Source organism: Scyliorhinus canicula, chromosome 20 (assembly GCF_902713615.1).
Source record: "Scyliorhinus canicula chromosome 20, sScyCan1.1, whole genome shotgun sequence".
Taxonomy (NCBI): Eukaryota; Metazoa; Chordata; class Chondrichthyes; order Carcharhiniformes; family Scyliorhinidae; genus Scyliorhinus; species Scyliorhinus canicula.
This window is the reverse complement of record NC_052165.1, coordinates 37881287-37903667: the sequence shown is the minus strand read 5'-3', so window position 1 is coordinate 37903667 and position 22381 is coordinate 37881287.

Below are 22381 nucleotides of genomic sequence, written 5' to 3'. Positions count from 1 at the left end.
GCTCCGGTTCCATCTTCTGGACAATTCCCGATGATGAGGTTCACTTATTCTTTTAAAAATTGTGAAACTGGCTATTAACTGAGCCATAGCTGACACCTTAACCTAACAGCATTTGCCGAAGTACAAAACTTAATCAAGAAGGTTAATGAAAAGTTGGCCTTTATCTCAAAGTGGAGGGTGTACAAACAAATGCTTTGGAAGTGGGGTTATGGGGATTGGGCAGGGAATGGGCCTGGGTGGGGTGCTCCTTTGGAGGGTCAGTGCAGACTTGATGGGCCGAATGGCCTCCTTCTGTACTGTAGGGATTCTATAATCCCATGGGTGCGATTCAGCAGCCTAGCTGCGCTCAACACAAGGCGTCACGATCTGAAGCTCGCTCTTGCTAGGCGCGATACACACACACATACTTAAATATACCATTAGGCTAACTTAAATATGCGTTCATTGGATTCGCCCAGGTTTCACTGGCCGAGCCTGGGAGACCTCGCCAGGGCGCCGTTTAGTACCAATCAACACAAATGTGAACCAGTCATAACGGCACCTGGGGGTGGGGGTCTCCCAAGCTATTGGAGATCCCCGGGTGTTCGGAGACAGGATATGGTGGTACCCTGGCACTCCCTCTGGCTCCTGGGCACCTTGGCACTGCCACGTGCTAGGGTGCTTGTGTGACACTGCCAGGCTGGCAAAGGCACTGCCAGGGTGACAGGCAGGCAATGCTAAGGTGCCCAAGTACCAGGTTGACCATGCCAGGAGTCGGGCCTGGACGGACCTTGCCAGATAAAGGGTGGATGATGGGGTCTCGAGGACCCCGGAAGAGGTAAATTGGGTGAAGTAGGGGGTTCCGGAGGTTGCTGAGGTCGGTTAAAAAGTGTGTTGCGATCCGCGGGTAGTCTTCCTTTGTATGGGAAATTACTTAAAGTGCCGGCTCGACAGGGAGTTCCTTGCCGTGGCCAAAACAACCCGGCAAAGTTCCATTGAAGAGCGGGGTCTACCTCTGCACTGCAGCTACCGGGGAACACCCTGCTAGACGTGCCGTTCAGCAGACTTTAACTCTTGAACTCTGAGAATTGGGCGCCTGGAGAACTGAATTGTGTTCTGAGCACCTTCCTTCAGGAAGGACTGGCCTGTGATGTGGCACATTATACAATAATATCTGGGTTTAAGGGATAAATTGTAAAAACCTAGGAAAGGTCTGTACTTTTTTGAGTTTCGGCGGATCAGGATGTAATCTAATTGAGCTGTTTAAAATGATAAATCAATGTGATCGGGCTGATGAAGAGAAATTATTTCCATTGGCAGGGGGATTCCAGAGCAGAGGCAAATGGTTAAATTCATGGTACGTTTTTCAGGGATGATGCCAGGAGACGGTTGTTCACATAAAGGATAGTAGAAATCCAGAACTCTCTCCCCCAAAAGGTTGTGGATGTTGGGGATTAACCTCTGGACTGAGATTAATTGATCTTTGTTAATTAAACAGCAGTCGATCATTGCACAGCAAACTCTTACAAACAACAATATGAAATCGCCAGATAATCTATATTACTTATGTTGGTCGACAGGTAAATAATGGGCATGACAACTGGGAGAACTCCCCCAAGCCATCTTCTGGTACGTCCACCTGAGAGGGCAGATGGAGTTTCAGTTTAACATCGCATCCAAAAGGTGGCATCTCCCACAGCACAGCACTCCTTCAGTACTGCACAGGGAGTGTCAGCCTGGATTTTGTGCTCAAGCCTTTGATGCAGAACTTTAACCTGCAACCTGAGAGTTGAGAGTGCTGTATCCACTGAAGCACATCAGAAGCAGGGAGCCCCTTCCCTGAAACCTGCCCACTCCATAACGCTGACCTTAATTGGTGAGTTGCTCCTGAATGAAATAGGATTCCTGACAGAGAATTGGGTCCTGGGACATTCAAATCCTGAGCTCTCCCAGTCTATCGAAATGTGTCAGGAAAGGATAACCTAAGAAAAGATATACTTGCCATGGAGGGAGTGCAGCGAAGGTTCATTAGGCTGATTCCTGAGGTAGCAGGATTGTCGTGTGAGGCGAGACTGTGACAACCAGGCATATATTTACTGGAGTTTAGAAGAATGCAAGGGGATCTCATTGAAGTGTATAAAATTCAGACAGGGCTATCAGCCTGGCTACAGGGATGTTGCTTGCCCTGGCTGTGGGGGGAGGGGGGGGAAGGGGGGGGGGGGGGGTGTTCTAGAACAAGGGTCTGGATATGGAGTCGACCATTTAAGACTGGGATGAGGAGACACTTCTTCACTCAGAGGGTGGTGAACCTGTGGAATTCTCGACTACAGAAGGCTGAGGAAGCCAAGTCACTGAATATATTTAAGAAGGAAATAGATGGACTTCTATACTCTAAAGGCATCAAGGGATTTGAGGAGAGTGTGGTTTTCAGATAGAGGATCAGCCATGATCATACTGAATTACGGTATCGCAGTGGTTAGCACAGTTGCTTCACAGCTCCAGGGTCCCAGGTTCGATTCCTGACTATGGTCACTGTCTGTGCTGAGTCTGCACGCTCTCCCTGCTTTTCACAGTAACTTCGTTGCAGTGTTAATGTAAGCCTACTTGTGACAATAAAGATTAGAATCATGGAGCAGGCTCAAAGACTGAATGACTTACTCCTGCCCCTATTTTCCATGCTTCTATGAAAGCTTCAGAATTCCTAGTCAGTCAAAAAGCATTCTGAGCTGAAATTAAGGAACAACTTTGCACAAGTGCCATTGTATTTTTTGTAACAACAGGGGAAGTGCTGAGAAAGCTCTATTGAAACTGTCAGGAGACAGTAAAATAATAAGCACCAATTGCCGGGAATTGTGCCTGATACGCTATCATTCCCATTTAGAGGGCTGCAGTACCGTAAACTGCACTTTTGTGCAGATTGGGAGTTGTGAGGTAGCAAATTCCAGCAGTTTCTGGCATCAGCTTTCATCCAGCTGGGATGAATGTGGGTCAAACAGGTGTCCACTCACTCACTTCGCCTTTAATACCAAACTCTAGAGCACGTACCAGGACTGGTAGCCTGATACCCTGCACCATCTGAACTCGGCGGGGTCAAGGGTTAATGCCGCTGTTCTGTTTACACGAGTGGTTGAATTACATTTTGTTCTCTTTGGCCCCAAGTGAATTGATCCACATCAGCCTTTACAGAAGCACTTCACCCGTCCCCATCTCTACCAAACTCCGCACCTTGTACCCGTCCCACCCCCCCATAAGAGTCTTGAGGTAGCTATCGAATGATAGGCTGACTTATGGATTGTGCCTGCACCTCAGTACAAACCAGGATATTGACGCTGAATATGCTAGCTCTGATTCAAATTATTCAGCAGGGTATCTTTGCTGATACGTGACAGATTTCTCAGCTCCTCACATCAAGAACAGATTAATTTCCTGAACAATGCCTTTGGACTAATAACATATACACTGAGATTACATACATTGCTCCTCCCCCCACGCCCTATCACCATTTCACAACTGAAAGAAATTCTACAGTCCAGTTATGTGCCCTTGCATATTTTACACAGCAACAGCATGTCTTTAAATCGTAGCTTTAAACATAGCAGAACAAATGCCTCAACGTGCGTCACAGGAGCAGCCCAATGCCCTGACCAATATTTACCCCTCAATTAACACCACAAAATCAGATTAGCTGTCCATGATTACATTGCTGTTTGTGAAAGCTTGCAAATTAGCTGCCTTGTTTCCTGCATGACAACAGTGACTCGACCTGAAAATACTGCATTGGTACAAAGCACTTTGAGATATCCAGTGGTTGTGGAAGGCATTGTATAAATATAAGCCTTTCCTTTTATTTCCCAAATAGTGAAATCCTAGAAGGAGTGGAGGCCCGAAGAAATTTGTGTGTGTGTGGGGGGCATGATCCATAGAGATCATTAAAATATTATGGGCAGCGGCAAAAACAAATTAAAAGGCCAATGGTCTGGCTGAATGAAATGTTAAGGAAATGAGAAAATGATCTGAAAAGGGACAATGTGCAAGTAGGGGGAATGGCATTAGAGTTCAATTACAGCCTTGGCTGACTGTGTGAAGTTTGCACATTCTCCCCATGTCTGTGTGGGTTTCCTCCGGGTGCTCCGGTTTCCTCCCACAGTCCAAAGATGTGTAGGTTAGGTGGATTGACCATGTTAAATTGCCACTCAGTGTTCAAAGATGTGCAGGTTAGGTGGGTGTGGTAGTATGACTAGGGGTATTACGGTACCTTGGAAATGAGCTGCTATTGGTGCCGAGGACTCGCTGCCCATTAGCCCAGGTAAGTCATGTGCCTCTCAGCCGATTGGCTGAGAGGTAGGTAGCTCCGCCTACAAGGCGGGATATAAGAACCCGTGCTTCCCGGCAGTCGGCCTTTCTTCTGTACGCCTGCTGCCGGGCACACATCTTGTGCATTAAAGCCTTTTGTTTGGATCTCATCTATGTTTTGTGTCCATTGATTGTGCATCAGTGGGATTATGGGGTTACAGGGATGGGCCAAAGGGAGTAAAGTGCTCTTTCAAAGTGTCGGGGCAGGCTCGATGGGCCGAATGGCCTACTTCTGCAGTGTAGGAATTCTATGATTCTATTCTAAGAGTAGCTCATTTGGAGAGCTAGTGTAGACAAGATGGGTCAAATGGCCTCCTTCTGGGCCAAAGCAACTCGGTGATTCTGTGAACATTAGCCTGTATACCTACAAGGAATCACTGCTGACCGGGACAATAGGAAACCCCATTGCCCAGCTGCAGTAATGGAGAACCCCTCTGCCGGCAGGGGCATGGTGTGCCAGAAAAGGAGGCTGGCAGGACGGAGAATCCCACCCCATGTCTGTGGTGCCTCTCAATGGATGATAATCACACTGCAACACTGGAGCTCTGCAGTCACTGGGAGGAAACAATTGAAGAGGATCATTACAATGAGCTTCCAGGTGGCAGACAGCAGGGAGACTCATTTGTATTTACCGCAATCAAACTTTTCTTCCTTCTTAAATATAGTCATGAACACAGCATCTCTGAGAACCCCACAGTATGCACTCCTTTCACCACATGAGGAATATGGGGCTGGATTCTCTGCACACCGATGCCAAAATCGCAGCCAGCGCCAGGGCGGAGAATCCATTTAACTGCACGGAATTGGGACCAGTGCCGGTTCCCCAATTCTCTGAGCCCCGAAACGCGAGTACGCCGCGCCGCATATCCTCTACCTGGGGCCATGGCTGGAGGCCCGCTCTGCCATTCTCCACCCCCAACCGGCCCAAATCCCAACGGCATGGACCACTCATGGTCCTGCCGGTTGGCAAACTCAGTCTGTGGCCGCCCTGGTCGGGTGTGGGCCGATCGGAGGGCAGGGGGTGCTTTATTCACGGCCGGGTAATGTTTGGGTGGGCGGTCAGGGTCGGGCACACGGCCATTCAGGGGTCTATTTTTAACGTCCAGCTCCGCAGTCTGAGTACGCCATGGAGCACAGCGTGGGCGCTGGAGGCTGCCGTCACGCGCATATGCAGCCCCCGGCAGGGCTATGAATATGTGGCCCTTTCGCGCCAGTTTTTCTGGCGTGAAAGGCCAGTTTTACAACGGCATGGGGACATAGTCCCAATAACAGCGAATCTAGCCCATGAGGTTGTGGAGCTGTGCCAAGAGTGTATCTCTCCTTCATGTTTCAGAATTCCAGCAGGAATTCCATCCGCTCCATGGGGCTTTCTTGTTTTTCAGTTGTTGATTGTCTTTTTCGACTTTGGTGTGGACCAGGATGAGACTGAGCTAAATGGGGTATTGAGTAATGGAATTGAGGGTGTCAAGTACACAGCCTTAGTTGAGAAGTTTGTTAAATTGTTCTCTTTAGTTAGAGCACTGACTGCCTCCATATTCTTGATGAGCTCCCTTCATGTGCTTGGCTACCTGGGGTGAACCCTTCAGTTCTTGGGCCAGAGATCACATTGACAGTACTGAAGAATCCAGGCATATCGACGGTGTCTGCGAGTTTTTGGATCTCCCGTGCTCTTTCTATCCATTTGTTCTTCATCTTGCAAGTTTTATGCCGTACTGAGCCTTCAGCCACTCAGGAGCTGCTGCTTTTCTCTCGTGGTACGGGGAAGTTTCAGTCTGTGAAAACTTTGTGCTAACATTCGGTTAGATCCTGTGCCTCTTGGTCACAACGATTAATGGTAGAGAGGCCAAGCACTTTCTTGTAATTGTGGACTTTAGGATTGACCAGGCCCTATGGGGACACTGCAGCTCTTGATGTCTGGAGGGGGGCTGCGAGGCACTGAACAAGAGGGACCTCTCTGGGATTTGTGAGGCCTTCAATGTTAATTTTCTTGCAGCATTGTTTCAGTTGATTAGGGGACAGACTGATGGAAATAGATTGGATCTGGCAGATCATTGATACAGCAGTACCTGGCATGACGTGGGTGATATGGGGCTGGTTTCCCTGGTCGGCGATGCCGAAATCGCGTTCGGCGAGAGAATCAGAGTTCCCAACCTAATTGGGGACGGCGTCGCTTTTGAGATGCTCCACCCCCTTCAAATTGACGTATGCTCCGAATATGCTGCGCCATGCAACGACGGCCTCAGGATATTGCTTGAGGCCCGCCCCCCGATGCTCCGTCCCCAACCGGACGAGTTCCCTGTGGCGTCGGCCGCGTGTGGTCTCATCCGTCAGGAACTCGGCATGGCAGCTGCGGACTCAATCCAGCAGCGCCGCAGTCGGGGGGGGGGGGGGGGGGGGGGGGTGCTGATCAGCAGGCAGGGGGGGACTTTATAACGGCTGGGTGCACTGTGGGGGGGGGGGGGTTGCGGAGCGCGCAAGCTGGCCAAAGGGGGGCACTATTTCACGGGCCGGGTCGCGAGCAGCCACCGCCATGTAGCACGGCGTGGCTACTTCGGGCCGCTGCAGTGCACATCCGCGGCCATGGACTCGGCAATTCTCCGGGCCCTATCGGCAGCTACAGCCGGGTGGTCTACGGTGCCAGCATGCTAGCCCCCAGCAAAATAGGGAATCGGTGGCCGTTTTACGCTATTTTGTTTCTGGAGTAAAATGCCACCGTTCCCATGCCAGCATGGGGACATAGCCCTGGAATTGGAGAATCCAGCCTATGGTCATCTCTGTGATCCCTTTCTTGAATGATGATCGAATCGCGCAGGTGCTAGTGTTTTGGTTGTGAGTGTTGCCATGAGATCCTGTGCTTGTCTTGATGGTGGAACAGATCGTTGATTATGACAAGGTCATGGTCTAGACATTTCATCAAGAAGCTCCAATATGCTTTGGAGACTTGGACAACTTACTGTTGTCAGCTCAAAGCACTCAAGACGTACCATCAGCAATGCCGAATTTGGGTGGAAGAAAGGCAATACAACAGCAGCGTCCTCTCCCAAATCAACTTTTCCAGTATTGTGATACTAATCACTTAAAAAGCAGGTCTGCTGAGTGGAACATATCCTTCAAATGCCCGATACCAGACTCCCAAAGCAACTGCTCCACTTGGAATGCAGTTGAGGCAGGAGTATCCCAGGAGAACAACTGAAACACTTTAGGCATGTCCTCAAAACACCCCTGAAAAGGTCAAACATCCCCACCAGCTTACAGGAACCCCTGGTTTGTGACCAACCAAAATAGAGAAGGTTAATTCAAGAAGGCACCGCACGCATTGAGAGACTTAGTTGGAAACACATAGAGGTGAAGTTGAGACATCGGAGAGATCTCCCAACAACTTGTCTACACAAGCGCCAATTACCCTACGTGGCAGTCTTCAGATCGTGCACTGGACTTTACAACCATCTCAGAACTGATCGTATTGGAGTGGAAGGAATTCATCCTCGATCCCGAGGGGCTGCCTAAGAAGAGAAGAGGGATCTAGAGGAATAAAATACTAAGGGGCTGGAAGTTCTCTGAAAAGCCATAGTCAGACCATATGTTGAGAATTATGTTTATGGGCACCACCACTTCGGAAGGATATTTCGGCCCTGAAGGGTAGTGTAGATTTGCTTGAATTATATTTAGTTGTTTGTTCATACAGGATTTGAGTATTGCTGAAAAAAAGACACGTATCATCAAAGCTTTTTGCACTCATCAAGAATAGTTCACAAAAATACCAGTAGCAAACAGAACAACAACTTATACTGCAAGAGAAGAGAATGCGGATTGGTTGCTTCTGATTGGTAGAGGTGTTGTCATGCAGAATGCACCAGGGAACAGTGAACTGTCAACTTTTGTTCAAATTCAAACCAGGCAGACCAACTCCTATTGATCAAAGCATTGCCATGGGAATGAACAAGGCTGTCCCACAATCTGAAAAAGGGTCAATGCTTGGGCATGTTCTTTCTGTATGCAATGGGTAGAGTTGACCTGTCTTTACCAATCAGAGTCCACTTGTCTCAGCACTCTCTTCACATGCAATACATATTTTGCTCCCTATACTATTGGTGTTCTTGTGAACTGTCCTGATGAGTGCAAGGTGAAATGCTTCAACGACATGTCTCTTTTTTCAATAATGCTCAATATTGATATTTGGGCTTCATGGGTTAAATAATTAGGAGTGATCGCCTAAACTGGTAGTGCCTAGAATGTAAAGGATTAAGGTGCGATTCGACTGAAATTTAAGATATTAAGGGTGGCAGATAGGATACATAAAGACAAGCCTTTCTGGTGGTTGGCAAGTCTAGAACTAGGGGGCATAGTCTAATAATTGGAACTAGGCCTTCCAGAAGCACTTCTATTTTCAAAGGGTGCTAGAAGTTTAAAACTTTCTTTTGCAAATGGTGGTTGATTTTGGACCAATTGTTAAATTTAAAACTAAGATTTATAGATTTTTGTTAGCCAAATATATCAAGGGATACATATGAGGGAAAGCCAGATATATGCAGTTACGTCACAGATTACCTCAATGAATGATGGAACAGGGTGTATGTGGGCTATTTTTCTCATACTTTCTGATGTGTACTCTTGATTGGAAATGCTTTCTGTCAGAGTGATCAAACTCAGATAATGTCCCCCTTTGCCCTTTATCTCAAGCAGAAAATAATGGAGTGTGACTGGGCATTTAAAGCTTATCCTGCTTGAGGTTAGATTTATCTTTCAAGAGACACAGTTGTCAAGAGGAATGAATAACAGTCGATGCCTGAGAATTCAAAGCCGCATCTTGCACAAGGCGATTAGAATCATCCAATACTATGAAAGAAGCTATAGGCCATAACTTGCTGTCAAAATAATGGTGAGTTTAATGGTACTCACCCATTAGTTAGGTGACAATGCTGCAGCATCTTTAGGTAAGGAGTGGAAGCATGTTTTTTTTTCTTTTTTCATATAAATTTAGAGTACCCAATTTTTTTTCCAATTAAGGGGCAATTTAGTGTGGCCAATCCACCTACCCTGCACATCTTTGGGTTGTGGGGGTGAGACCCACGCAGACACGGGGAGAATGTGCAAACCTGACATAAACAGTGACCCGGGGCCAGGATCGAACCCGGGTCCCCAGCGCCATAGGCAGCAGTGCTAACCACCCTGAATTTAAATATTTTCTGTTGATTTATTTTTAAGAACCATTTATTTAGTAGGAGAAGAATATCCCACATAGTCCCTGATCCTGGCCCCGGGTCACTGGCTATGTCAGGTTTGCACATTCTCCCCGTGGCTGTGAGGGTCTCACCCCCACAACCCAAAGATGTGCAGGCTAGGTGGATTGGCCACACTAAATTGTCCCTTAATTGAAAAAAAAATTGGGCACTCTAAATTTATTTTTTAAAAAGAAAATATTTAAATTAAAAGTGGACTGTTTGCAAATTCTCAGCATTCACTTGATAGCCTTCAAAACTCAGTTAGCTGCTGAGAAACAAAGTACAATGTGAGAGGTAAATTCGAATTTGGATCAATTGTGAAGGACTTGGTGTTACGGTGATATTTCTAAGCCCCTGAAAATTAGTTTAATTAAATATTATTCCCGAATTACAAATCTGCCTCTTGAGACTGTGCCACTGGCATCAGGACTTGGCAGGATTTCCAATATTTATCTTGAATTTGGATTTTTTCATGTTAATGCAGTGAATAAAGCAGAGAGTTTTTCAACAGCTCGTCCACTGGGACTGCAGATGACTCATCCTGACATTAGAATGAGTCACAAGTGGTGCAGAGCTTCAGACAAAAAGACACACCAAAACAGTTCTCAAAAAATGAATTTGACTTTCGAGCAAAAGAAAGAAAAGTAATGAATGTCATTATTTGGAGCTCACTGTATCCTATTAGTCTACATCACATCACTACATTTTCAGACTATGTTATATTTTACTTTTAACCCATTAAGTGTTGGTCAATATTTGTTCAGTAAATATCCCTGCAAAATACTTTAAACTATTCTAAAAAAGGAATGTTCTACTCAAATTAGTCCATCTTGTCTAAAATAGTACTCTCATAGCCACACCTACACTGGCCAGCAGTTTATATTTGTCAATACTCATGTACAATTGTCCATTAAATGCCAACCAAGCAAATATTCCTTTGCATACTGATACTCCACGCAAATGGCAGCATTGTGGCTATATTACTGGAATAATCCAGAAACCTGAATTAATGATGTAGAGACATGAGATCAACTTCTACCATGGCATCTGGAAAATTTCAATTTAATTAATTAGGTAAGTCAATTTGTAATAAGAATCTAAGATTTTGGGGCAGCACGGTAGCATGGTGGTTAGCATAAATGCTTCACAGCTCCAGGGTCCCTGTTGGGTTACTGGTATAGGGTGGATACGTGGGTTTGAGTAGGGTGATCATTGCTCGGCACAACATCGAGGGCCGAAGGGCCTGTACTGTTCTATGTTCTATGTTCTATAATGGTGACCATGAAACTACCAGATTATCGCAAACATCCATCCTTTTCACTCATGTTCTCTGGGGAGGGAAATCTGCTGCCTTTGCCTGGTCTGGCCCATATGTTACTCCAGACACAGAGCAAAGTGGTTGATTCTTAACTGGTCTCTGAAATGAACCAGTTACATCAAAGGCCACCAAGATAGAATGCAGCAGTTCAAGAAGGCAGTTCACAACCACCTTCTCAAGGGCATTAGGATTGAGCAACAATTGCTGGCCTTGCCAATGGTGCCCAATCCTGTGAGTGACTAAGATAAAATGCCCAACTTTGCTCCTTTTAAGGTCAGCACACCCACTGCAATAGGAAAAGGCTCCTAAGTGTAAGGGGCAAATTGGACATGATGCACATCAGTATTAATATACATAATAACTGTTGAAACTTCAAGTGTGACTCGTCTATCCTTGCTGGGTCTTGGCAGGGAGTGGAAGTCGGATTCAGAAGTGACCAATGTCTGGTGACTGGCTGCTAGACAATATAGGAACTTTGGGGATTTTACATAATTCTTTGTGCATACAGAATTTCATCCCCCACCCCCCCCCCCCCCCCCCCTCCTTCTCAGGTAACAAGAGCTAACCCTAAACTAGGAAATAACTGATGAAATTGACCAGAGGCATGTGGCTTGACTGGGGAAGTCCCAGGAGAGTTAATGTGCTTTTGAGGTTTGCAGAGATTATTCATGTTTCAACTTGGGGGTATGAGGTCATTGCTGGGTGAAGCCCAGAAAAAGCAGCAAGGCAGTTTAGTTTGGAGAAACTTAAAGAGAGAGAGGGCGGGATTCTCCGCGAACCGGCGGGGCCGGCCACTCCGGCAATGAGGAGAGGCGTGAACCACTCCAGTGTCGGGTCGCCCCGAAGGTGCGGAATTTGGCGCTGCGCCAGACAGCGTGGAAGGCCTTGGTGCCGCGTCAACCGGCGCCGAAGGGCTTCCGCCAGCCGGCGTGAGTTGGCGCATGCGTGGGAGCGCCAGCATGTGCTGACGTCATCCCACCGCATGTGCAGGGGGGTTCTTCTCTGCACCGGCCATGGCTGAGGTTGACAGCGGCTGCTGTGGAGGGAAAGGGTGCCCCCACGGCACAGCCCCGCCCATGGATCGGTGGGCCCCGATCACGGGCCAGGCCACCGTGGGGCCACACCCCGGGGCCAGATCTCCCCGAGGACTCTGCAGGCCACCCGAGGAGCCACGTCTCGCCGGTAAGGACCTGTTGTGATTGACGCCGGCGGGACCCGCCAAAAACGGGCAGCAACAATCTAGTGGATTGAAATAGCTAGTAGAAGCAGCTATTTGAAGATATTCATCCAGAGTCTGAAGGGGTCCCAACCGGAGACAATCTGTTTTACAAAGCAGGTATTACTCTATGCCCTGCTAATTTTAAGATGGCATAAGAGCTGTATGTTACTTTTCTTATTGTCTGTATGGTAGCATAAGTTGGAAATTGTCTAGTTGTGTTAAGGGGTAATTGTAAGTTGTTCTTTTTGGGTGTGAAGTTAAACATTTAAGATTGTATTCATAATAAAGTTTTGCTTTAAAAATATTCCTTTTATTCCTACAGTCACTCCTGGAGTGATTCATTCTTTCACACAGTCTTAAAATAAATTAAAATGTTGGGGTATCAGTCCAATATCCTAGCCACTTTTGGGGTCTGGTCTGGTTTCGCAATACTATATTATTTTATGCTTGCATTTATGTTTTAATGTACTGTTGATTACAAGTGAAAGGAATACTGTTCGTTACTTCCTGAGTGCCTGCATATTAGTTTACGCATAGAATCCATAGAATCCTTACAGTGCAGAAGGAGGCCATTCGGCTCATCGAGTCTGCACCGATTTATCAAACCAGTACTCTACCTAGGCCCGCACTATTTTTTCCCAATTCCCAATAGAGATTTCCCATCTCTCATATTTTCCTCAACCACTTCCTTATCAGTGCATTTCCACAAAGCACCTATAATTTACCTCATCCATTCTTTTTTTATAAATGTTTTTTATTGAGTTTTCATATTTTATATCCAACAAATTACAAATTATTAGAGAGAGAAAAAGAAAAAAAAGAAAAAAAAAATACGCAAAAATTAACATGTATATTTACAGGTAAGCATCTTCATAATAACAACTGTGGCCGCCCCCTTTAGCCGGCATACATATTTTACATTCCCCAATATGGCCAAGGCACATGTTTATAGGCATTTATTTACAGTCTGGTTTTGGGCCTTAGCTAGCCATCAAACCCCCATAACGAACCCGTAGCCCCCCCGCCCCCCCCCCACCCCGGCTACCTTCCCCCGATTCCCATCCATTTTCCCCTGATTCTTGGCCACCCGACTATTCTTCCTCTTGTACGTTGGCCACAAACATGTCCCGGAACAATTGCATGAATGGCTCCCACGTTCTGTGGAAGCCGTCGTCTGACCCTCGGATGACGAATTTGATTTTCTCCATTAGGCGAGATTCCGAGAGGTCGGACAGCCAGCTCTGGGCGGTGCTGCTGACCGCCAGCCAAACAGGATTCTACGGCGGGCGATCATGGAGGCAAAGGCAAGGGCGTCCGCCCTCCTCCTCAGGAATAGATCTGGCTAGTCTGAAACCCCGAAGACCGCCACTATCGGGCATGGCTCCACCCTCACCCCCACCACTTTGGACATAGCCTCGAAGAAGGCTGTCCAGTACTCCACAAGTCTGGGGCAAGACCAGAACATGTGGGCGTGGTTGGCTGGGCCTCTTTGGCACCGTTCACATCTGTCCTCCACCTCCGGGAAGAACCTACTCATACGGTTTCTTGTTAAGTGGGCTCTATCTACCACTTTTAGTTGCGTCAGGCTGAGCCTTGCGAACGTGGAGGTGGAGTTGACTCTATGCAGTGCTTCGCTACCTCATCCATTCTGCGCTCTTGTAAGGCGAGGTTACGTTTTCTCCAATGCCAACAAACTATATGGCACTTGAATTAACCTCTGCTATATGAGAGGGAAGAATTGTCAAATATCTGGATGATGCACATGGTTGTTTTTAAACTATCCTTATGGCCTCACCTCTCCCTATCTCTGTACCTTCCTTCAAGCCAACAACAAGTTCAGAGGTAAGTGAGTGATTGGAATGCACTTAGTGCTTAGAATGCACTTTTATCCCTTTGATGTGGTCAATGTTTACAAACATTGGGGTTTCACCACTTGAGCTACTGAACCATGGGGCTGCACGGTGGCACAGTGGTTAGCACTGCTACCTCACAGCGCCAAGGACCCCGGTTAGATCTGGCCCTGGGTCATTGTCCGTGTGGAATTTGCACATTCTCCCATGTCTGCGTGAATCTCACCCTCAAAACCTAAAAACGATGTGTAGGTTTGGTGAATTGGCCAAGTTAAATTGCTCCTTCATTGAAAAAAAAGAATTGAGTACTCTGGATTTTTTTTTTAAAGCCACTGAATCGTGAAGAGAGATGAATGAATCACAGCTACAGATGGTTTGTAGAAGCTGTCAATCACAGACCACTACTTGAAAGCTATGAATGGCATGCATCTAATGGATTTGTGGGTTCCGGACACATTCACAGCTGCTCTCCTTCGAAGAATGGACATGTGGAACTGCAAGGTAATCATTACAGCTGTAGTCCTTCTCACTGCCCCTGCCTGGACTGCTCTGTTTGTGTGTGTGGGGAGGTGGGGGGGGGGGGGGGGGGGAGGTCTGCGAAGGGGCTTCCTTTACGCAGGGGTCTCTGCAGGGGGTCCCCCTATTACAGGGGTCTCTTGGGAGGGGGTGACCCTAGCACAGGAGTCCTGTCGGGGGTTCCCTTATTACAGGGGACCTGTGGGGGAAGGTGGGTGTGGCGGGGGGTCTGGTAGAGGAGGCATGGGCAGGCAGTGCCTTGTTGGGGGTGGGTGGCTCTCGGGTGGGCTCAGATGGTCACTACCAGTGTGGCCCTGGCGTGGTGGACCTCACAGTGGGCAAAGTGATCTGTGCCCATGTGATTCCCGACCGTGGTGACCAGAGAATCAAGGAGGGCCGGAGCACAGGGTGCCTGCTAAATAGATGCAAATGAGTCATTAAGGCCTATTTGCATTTATTTACATCCCCCTGCTGGCACGCATCGTGGACCTCATACATGCAGTAGACAGGGGGTCGGAGTATCGCGTGGCAATCCTTTTTTCATCTGACGCCCAATTCTCTGTCCCATCAGGGAACGCTTTCCCGGCATACCGGGATGGAGAATCCCGCCCAATGGCTTAAGTAGGGTGTTCTTTCCAAGGGCCGGTGCAGACTTGATTTGACGAATGGCCTCCTTCTGCACTGTAAATTCTATGATTCTATAATTGATTCAAACTGCTCATAAGCTTTACAATGTAGACTGTTCTCACCTAGGTTTGGTGACTTTTAATTCACATCTACCCCTCCCCCATCACGGAAGGATCTCCACCCACCTGACCTTGCAATGCATATATACATTTTTATTGAGTCGAAGAATTCTAATTAGAGGAATACAATTTGCTGGATCTCTACTACGGTAACACCGTATATACATGATTGAACAGTTATATAAAAGTGGGTGGTGTTCAAGTTAATGTCAACTGTTGTTCCTGGTTGTGGGAGCACATTCATCACATTTTCTCTTTCACCAGGTAAGTCGAGATAATGTCAGCACAATATATGTTCACAAACAATGTAAATGTCCCTCTGTGATCAGTTGGTTCTCAATATACGCCAATGCAATACAGCTAATCAATTTCTGCTTCCTTTATAAATGGAATGCTCTTGCCTGCAGTGGGCCTCCAGTCTATTTGGCTTGTGTGTTCAATTATTCAGTGAGGTTGTGTAATGAGCTCTATCTATAATTATAATACTGAGGCAAGAAGCAGACACATTTTCAGCCCTGCTCCCCTTAAAAAGGACGGTCTAGGATGTGGGTTATGAAAACCACTAGCACATGAATTAATTTGAATTTGCAAACCAATTTTTACTTAAATATCAGAACGTAAGAAATAGCCAGAATAAGCCCCTTGAATCTGCTCCGATATTCAGTGTCATGGTTTATTTTCTACTTCAATTCTATTTTCCTACTCTATCCCCATCTATCTTGATTCCCTTCGAGTTCAAAGATCCACTGATCTCAACCTTTCACCGACTCATTGGCTGAGCATCCACAGTCCTCTGGGGTAGAGAATTCCAAAGACTTACGTGATGACATTCCCCTCAACTCAGTCTTAAATAGCTGACCCCTTATTCTGAGACTATGACCCCCCCCCCCCCCCCCCCCGCTCCACTAATTCCAAACTCTTCAGCCAGTGGAAACAATCTCTTCGCACCTATCCTGTCAAGTCCTCAAATCGATTTCATACTTCAATTATATCATTCATTCTTCTAAACCCTAGGGAACATAGGCCTATTCTACACAATATGTTCTCCTCAGATAGACCTTTCATCCCAGGGTTAATCTGGTCTGGGTTGGGGGGGGGGGGGGGGGGGGCATACACTGGAATTGCAAACACCACCTGCTTATTTTCTCAACTAGTTGAATCCAGTCACTTCAAGACTTACGTTTCTTTCATGACCTCAGGACCTCAAAGTGACTTTTACCCAAGGGACACCTTTGAAGTGCAGCCATTGCTGTAATGTGAGCAATGTAAGAGTCAACTTGTGCACAGTCTCCCACAAATAGCAAAAAAAGGGTAGGTTTTAATTGAAGTATGGATATTGGTCTGGACACTTGGGAGAACTCCTCAGTCTAAATATGTGCAGGTTAGGTGGGTTGGCCATGCCAAATTGCCCCTTAGTGTCCAAGCAGGTTAGGTGGGGTAATGATGTTGTGGGGATAGGGCGGGGGAGTGGGTCTAGGTCGTGTGCTCTTTCAGAAGATGGTGCAGACCCGATAGGCCAAATGGCTTCCTTCTGCACTGCAGGAATTCTATGCTTCTATGGTTAACTCTTCTTTGAAATGATGCTGTGAGATTGTTTACATTCATCTAAAAATGTGGATGGGACCTCAGTTTCGAGTCTCATTCAAATGATCGTACCTTGAACAGCATTTCCTCAGTACATTGCTGGAGTGTGAACCATATTAAGCACACAAGACTTTGGAATTAAACATATGAACAGAATTAGGCCATTCAATCCCACCACCATTCAATTAGATCATGGCTGATCGTTATCTGAACTTCATCTATTTGCTTTGATTTTGTAACATCCTTTGCCAATTAAAAACTTATCAATCTCAGTTTGCTTTTTCTATTGATCCCAGCTTCAAGTTGTTTGGTGAAGGTGTTCCGGATTTCTGATTAAATGAAGATTTCCCTTGTCTGAAGAGTGCATCTTGATATCCTTCTTGAATGGTCTGACTCCAATTTTAAGGTTATTCTGCCTTGTTCTGGACTCCTCTTCCAACAGAGGAAAGAGTTTTACGCACTCTGTTGTATCATTTAATTATCTTAAACATCTCAGTACGATCACCTCTTAATCTGCAACATTTAATTGCAAGCTTAGACTGTGCAACCTGTTCTGTTAACCTCCAGTATCATTCTGGTGAATTTACGCAGTCCTGACTCCGAGGCCAAAATATCCTTCCTGAGGTGCGGTGCCCAGAGCTGAATGCAGTATTCCAGGCACTTCCCAGAGCTCTGTTCAGCTGGAACATAACTTTCACCCCTTTTGTATTCCATATGCCTGGAAATAAAGGTTAACATTCCATTGGCCTTGTAACTATTTTTGTACCTGTGCACTAGCTTTTAGAGATATATGTTCTTAAATCCCAAAATCTCTTCGCTCTTCCACATTTCCTCGCTTCTCAACATTTAGAAAATACCATCTTTCTTGGGTCCATACTTTCCCAAATTGAACTCCATGTTCCACAGTTTTGCCCACTCAACCTATCAAAGTCCTGTTGAAACCTTCTGCTCCCATTTACATGATTTACAGCACCACATAGCTTAGGGACAGTAAACCTAGATTTATGGAGCTCTTTATCTAAGTCATTTAGAAATACAGTGAAAAGCCCCAACCGCAGTAGATTCCCACATGACACCACTAGTCACATCCTGCCAATTTGAGTACATATCCATTATCCGTACCCTCTGTCTCCTACCTCTTAACCAACTCTCTATTGAAGCCAATAGGTTGCCTCCAATGCCATGTATTCTCATTTTTATTAGCAGTCTCTTATGTGGACTTCAACCCACAACTGTCTGACTCAGAGGAAAGAGAGAATGCTGCCAATGTGAACCAGAGATCTAAGGCAGACTGCCAACAGGCTATGATTGTGCACAATTCTGAGTTTGCACCACACTTCCCACGCTCTTTGTAAAAGGAATAAAAATAAATTTAAGCATTTCAATACTTGGAGATTTTGTGCACTACACTCAACCATCAACAACCCTGTGCTCGTTGATGTATATTGCCTTCTGGAGTGACAATTATTTTAAAATTCACATCCTTGTTGTTTTGTTATCTGTGTGGTACATGTGCTACTCGATCCTTGGCTAATGAAGAGGTCTTCTGAATCTCGATGAAGAAGACTCAAACTCATCCAATAGTAACAAAAGGTTTATTGAGTAACTATAACAATAATTACATGAGTTCTTTACTTTAACTTTGATACTAGTGATCAGGTTAACAAGATCTAACTACAGTAACTATACTTAACTCCACTAGCCATCTGAACTACTCTGCTATTGCCCTGGTCACAGTGCACCCCTGTCAGAGCCAGAGACCCACTGTGGTTGCCTTTTATACCCCTGTTGGTCCGACCCTCTAGTGATCATGTGGTGCTACTGATTGCACATTAACCTCTTGTGTACATGCACATATAGAGATCACTACATCCCCCTTTTTTGTGTTACATATTCTCTGTATGTTGTAAAGAAAATTGAACAAACATAATGGATGCAGTTTGAAAATGCATTGCATAAAATCAATGAGTTAGTCTGTCAAATGTAAATACATTTAGTCCCCAAGGTTTTTTCGCTTGCGTGAAATAGGTATACAAATGATGTTATGTAGAAGTTGTGATGATCTTGATGATTATACAAAGCCAATTAATATTTATGAGTCCAATCTTAATGAAAAAAAATTTGAGTCTAAACTTTATGAATTTGTTCAGTTGAGTTGCTTTCGTCTTCTGTTGTTGAAGTGGTGATGTTGATGTTGTTACTTTTTTATGAACGTCGTCTGTGTTCTTGTGTTTAAGTGACCAACAAGTCATCATGAGGTGCTCGAATGGTCGAATCACTTTGTTGTCTGATGAAGACTTTCTTTTTTTTTCTCTATACTTGTGGTAGCGATTCTGTGTTACATCATTGTCTGACCTGGACTTTTTCTGTGCTTGTGGTATTGATTCTGTATGTCATCTTTGTCGTCTGATGGCAGCATGGTGGTGCAGTGGGTTAGCCCTGCTGCCTCGCGGCGCCAAGTCCCAGGTTCGATTCCAGCTCTGGGTCACTGTCCATGTGGAGTTTGCACATTCTCCCTGAGTTTGTGTGGGTTTTGCCCCCACAACCTAAAAATGTGCAGGCTAGGTGGATTGGCAATGTTAAGTTGCTCTTCAATTGGAAAAAATGAATTGGGTACTCTAAAATTTAAAAAAAAATCTTTGTCGTCTGACCTAGACTTTTTCCTGTGCTTGCGGTATTGATTTAGTGTGTCATCTGCCTTGAAAGCTGGCATGCTTGCTTGTTCTGGAGCAGATGTGAATTCGTGAGATTCTTTGTCATGCCTTGGCATGTTTGTAATCTTGTCATTGTTTTGCAGTGTGCTGTGGCATTGTCCTTCATGTGCAGAGTTGTACCATATTGTACAGGTTGTTGTTTCATTGTTGTTGTTTCTGTGTTTGTTGTTTTTGTTGTCGTTCTTGTTGTTCTTGTTTTTGTCGTGCTTGTTGTTTCTGTTTTTGTTGTTTTCGCTGTTGCTCTTGTTGTTTTCTTGTTGTGCTTGTTGTTTCTGTCTTTGTTTTCGTCGCTGTTCTTGTCGTTTTTATTGTTGTGCTTGTTGTTTCTGTTATGCTTCTTGTTGTCTTTGTTGTTCTTGTTGCGCTGCATGTTGTTTTTGTTGTTGTTCTTGTTTCTGCTGTGCACTTTGCGGTGTTTGTTGTTCTTGTTGCGCTCAATGAGTGTTCCATGTGGATGATTTGAGTCATTGTCACAGTTATTGGTGTCAGTGTCTGTCGTGGTATCTGTTACATTGAGCGTTTCTTCCTGAGATGTATGAGAATGATCTGATGTTGCATTGATGTTGCTGACAATAGTCATTTGTGGTGGATTTGATTCCTCTTCTTTGCTTCCTTGGTACTCCTCTTCTAGAGTCATTTCTGGTTCATTTGAATCATCATTGATTTCTTTGTGCTCCTCTTTTGGAGTTATTTCTGGTTCATTTGAAGCATCATTGATTTCTTTGTGCTCCTCTTTTGGAGTTATTTCTGGTTCATTTGAATCACCTTTGGTTTCTTGGTGCTCCTCTTCTGGAGTCAAAATCTTCACGATTTAATTTTCTTGTTGGTCTTGTTGCTCCTCTTCTGGAGTCAAAATCTTCAAGATTTCATTCTCTTGTGGGTCTTGGTGCTCCTCTTCTGGAGTCAAAATCTGCAAGATTTCAATTGACGTGGTCTCTCTGGACTCATGAGTAGCCCTCCTCTGATTGCTGAGTGCTTCTGTGCAGACAAGCTAAGATCTGTCATTTTCGCTGTGATCCTGCACATCCTGTCTGGGAATTGTGATTTCTTCATCACGTCTCACATACAGTGGATAGACATTCAGTGTCTTCTTGTTGGTTAAATGAGCTGGGTAGACTTTCATAGTCTTCATCTGGTGGCTCAAATAAGCTGGGTAGACTGTCTTCTTGTTGGTTAAATGAGCTGGGTTCTGGTGGCTCAAATAAGCTGGGTAGACTGTCATATTCTTCTTGTTGTTCACGTGAGCTTGGTAGACTTTCATAGTCTGCTGCTGGTTGCGCAGATAAGCTGGATAGACCTTCATAGTCTTGTTCATGCATGGCGTTCGTTATGAAGTGTTTGCTTGCTTCCATTTTTGAGTCTGTCACCGAGCTGTCTGTGGAGGCTTGCTTTGCTCACTTTGTGGAGGCTTGTGTCGCTCTCTCTGTGGAGTCTTTCAGCGCTCTCTCTGTGAAGTATTTCATCGCTCTTTCTGTGGAGTCTTTCATCGCTCTCTCTGTGGAGTCCTTCATCGCTCTCTCTGTGGAGTCTTTCATCGCTCTCTGTGTGGAGTCTGTCATCGCTCTCTGTATGGTGTTGTCTTCTTCTTGGGTATTGCTGTCATCCAATGTATCGACGATCTGCCATGGCATCATGGTATTCGATTCATCTACCATGAGAAGAGTCGTGTTGAGCATTTCAACTGTGTTGCTGATGCAATGATCATCAATTCCAAATAACTCATCCATGTCTGAGCAGTAGTCTTCAATGAACAAATCATCTCTTATTGTTTCGGATCTGTCATTGTTCTTTCTATGTCCAATGAAGAAATCATCTTCTGAGTAGTATTCTTCAATTAATAAATGACTGTGCTCTCCTCTTAGGGTGGTGCAAACTGCTTGTGCCAGGGTGCTGCAGAGGTTATTTTTAACTGCTGGTGTAAGTTTGGGCATTGTTGTCTTTTGATGTAAGAACATTTGGTTTTGCAGCTTTAAATGTCTTTTTGTTCATTTTTGTGTATTTCACTTTTAAGTGGGCGTGGTCCAGGTCCTCTGACGTCATGATGCTCGTGACGACATGCGTAGGAATCGATTGCGAATGCGCAATTCGAGTTTCCTTTACTGTGCGTTCTTTTTGCAACTGCGCATGCGCAGCTTCTCGAGTGTATTTTGCCGTTTTCCTTCTTTTTGAGAAGTGCGCATGTGCGTACTGGCCAGAACGCTCTCGTTCAAGATAACTGCCAATCAAAAAGCGCTGTTGCATTGAGTGAGATCCTGCTGCTGCCTCGTGGTGAGTGTTGGCCCCATTTTTACCAATTTTGTTTTCTAGATTCTGATTCTGTGTTTGTAAAGACTCTTTTTTTTGTTCATAAGCAAGGCATTTTTATATAGCAGTTTCCAGAGTTAGATATTTATCGTTTGAAAATTCTTCCTTCAAATTTTTGTCAGATAGTCCAGAAATTAATTGATCCATTATCATAGTGTCTCTGAAATCAGCATAATCACAGCTTGGTGGTATTAACTTGAGATTTGTGATAAAATCAGTGATGGGCCCTCTGTTTCTCTGGCATTTATGACAAGAGTTAAATCCTTCCAGCATCTCTCCAGACTGACTCTTGCAGTGTTCATCAAATTTTTTGAGTATTACTTCTATTTTGGTGTTGTCTTCACCTTCTAAGTAATTGAAGCAATTATAGATTTCTCTAGCTTCATGCCCTCCTATTGAAATGAAAAATGAAAATCGCTTATTGTCACGAGTAGGCTTCAATGAAGTTACTGTGAAAAGCCCCTAGTCACCACATTCCGGCTCCTGTCTGGGGAGGCTGGTACGGGAATCGAACCATGCTGCTGGCCTGCTTTAAAAGCCAGTGATTTAGCCCAGTGAGCTAACCAGCCCCTGAGA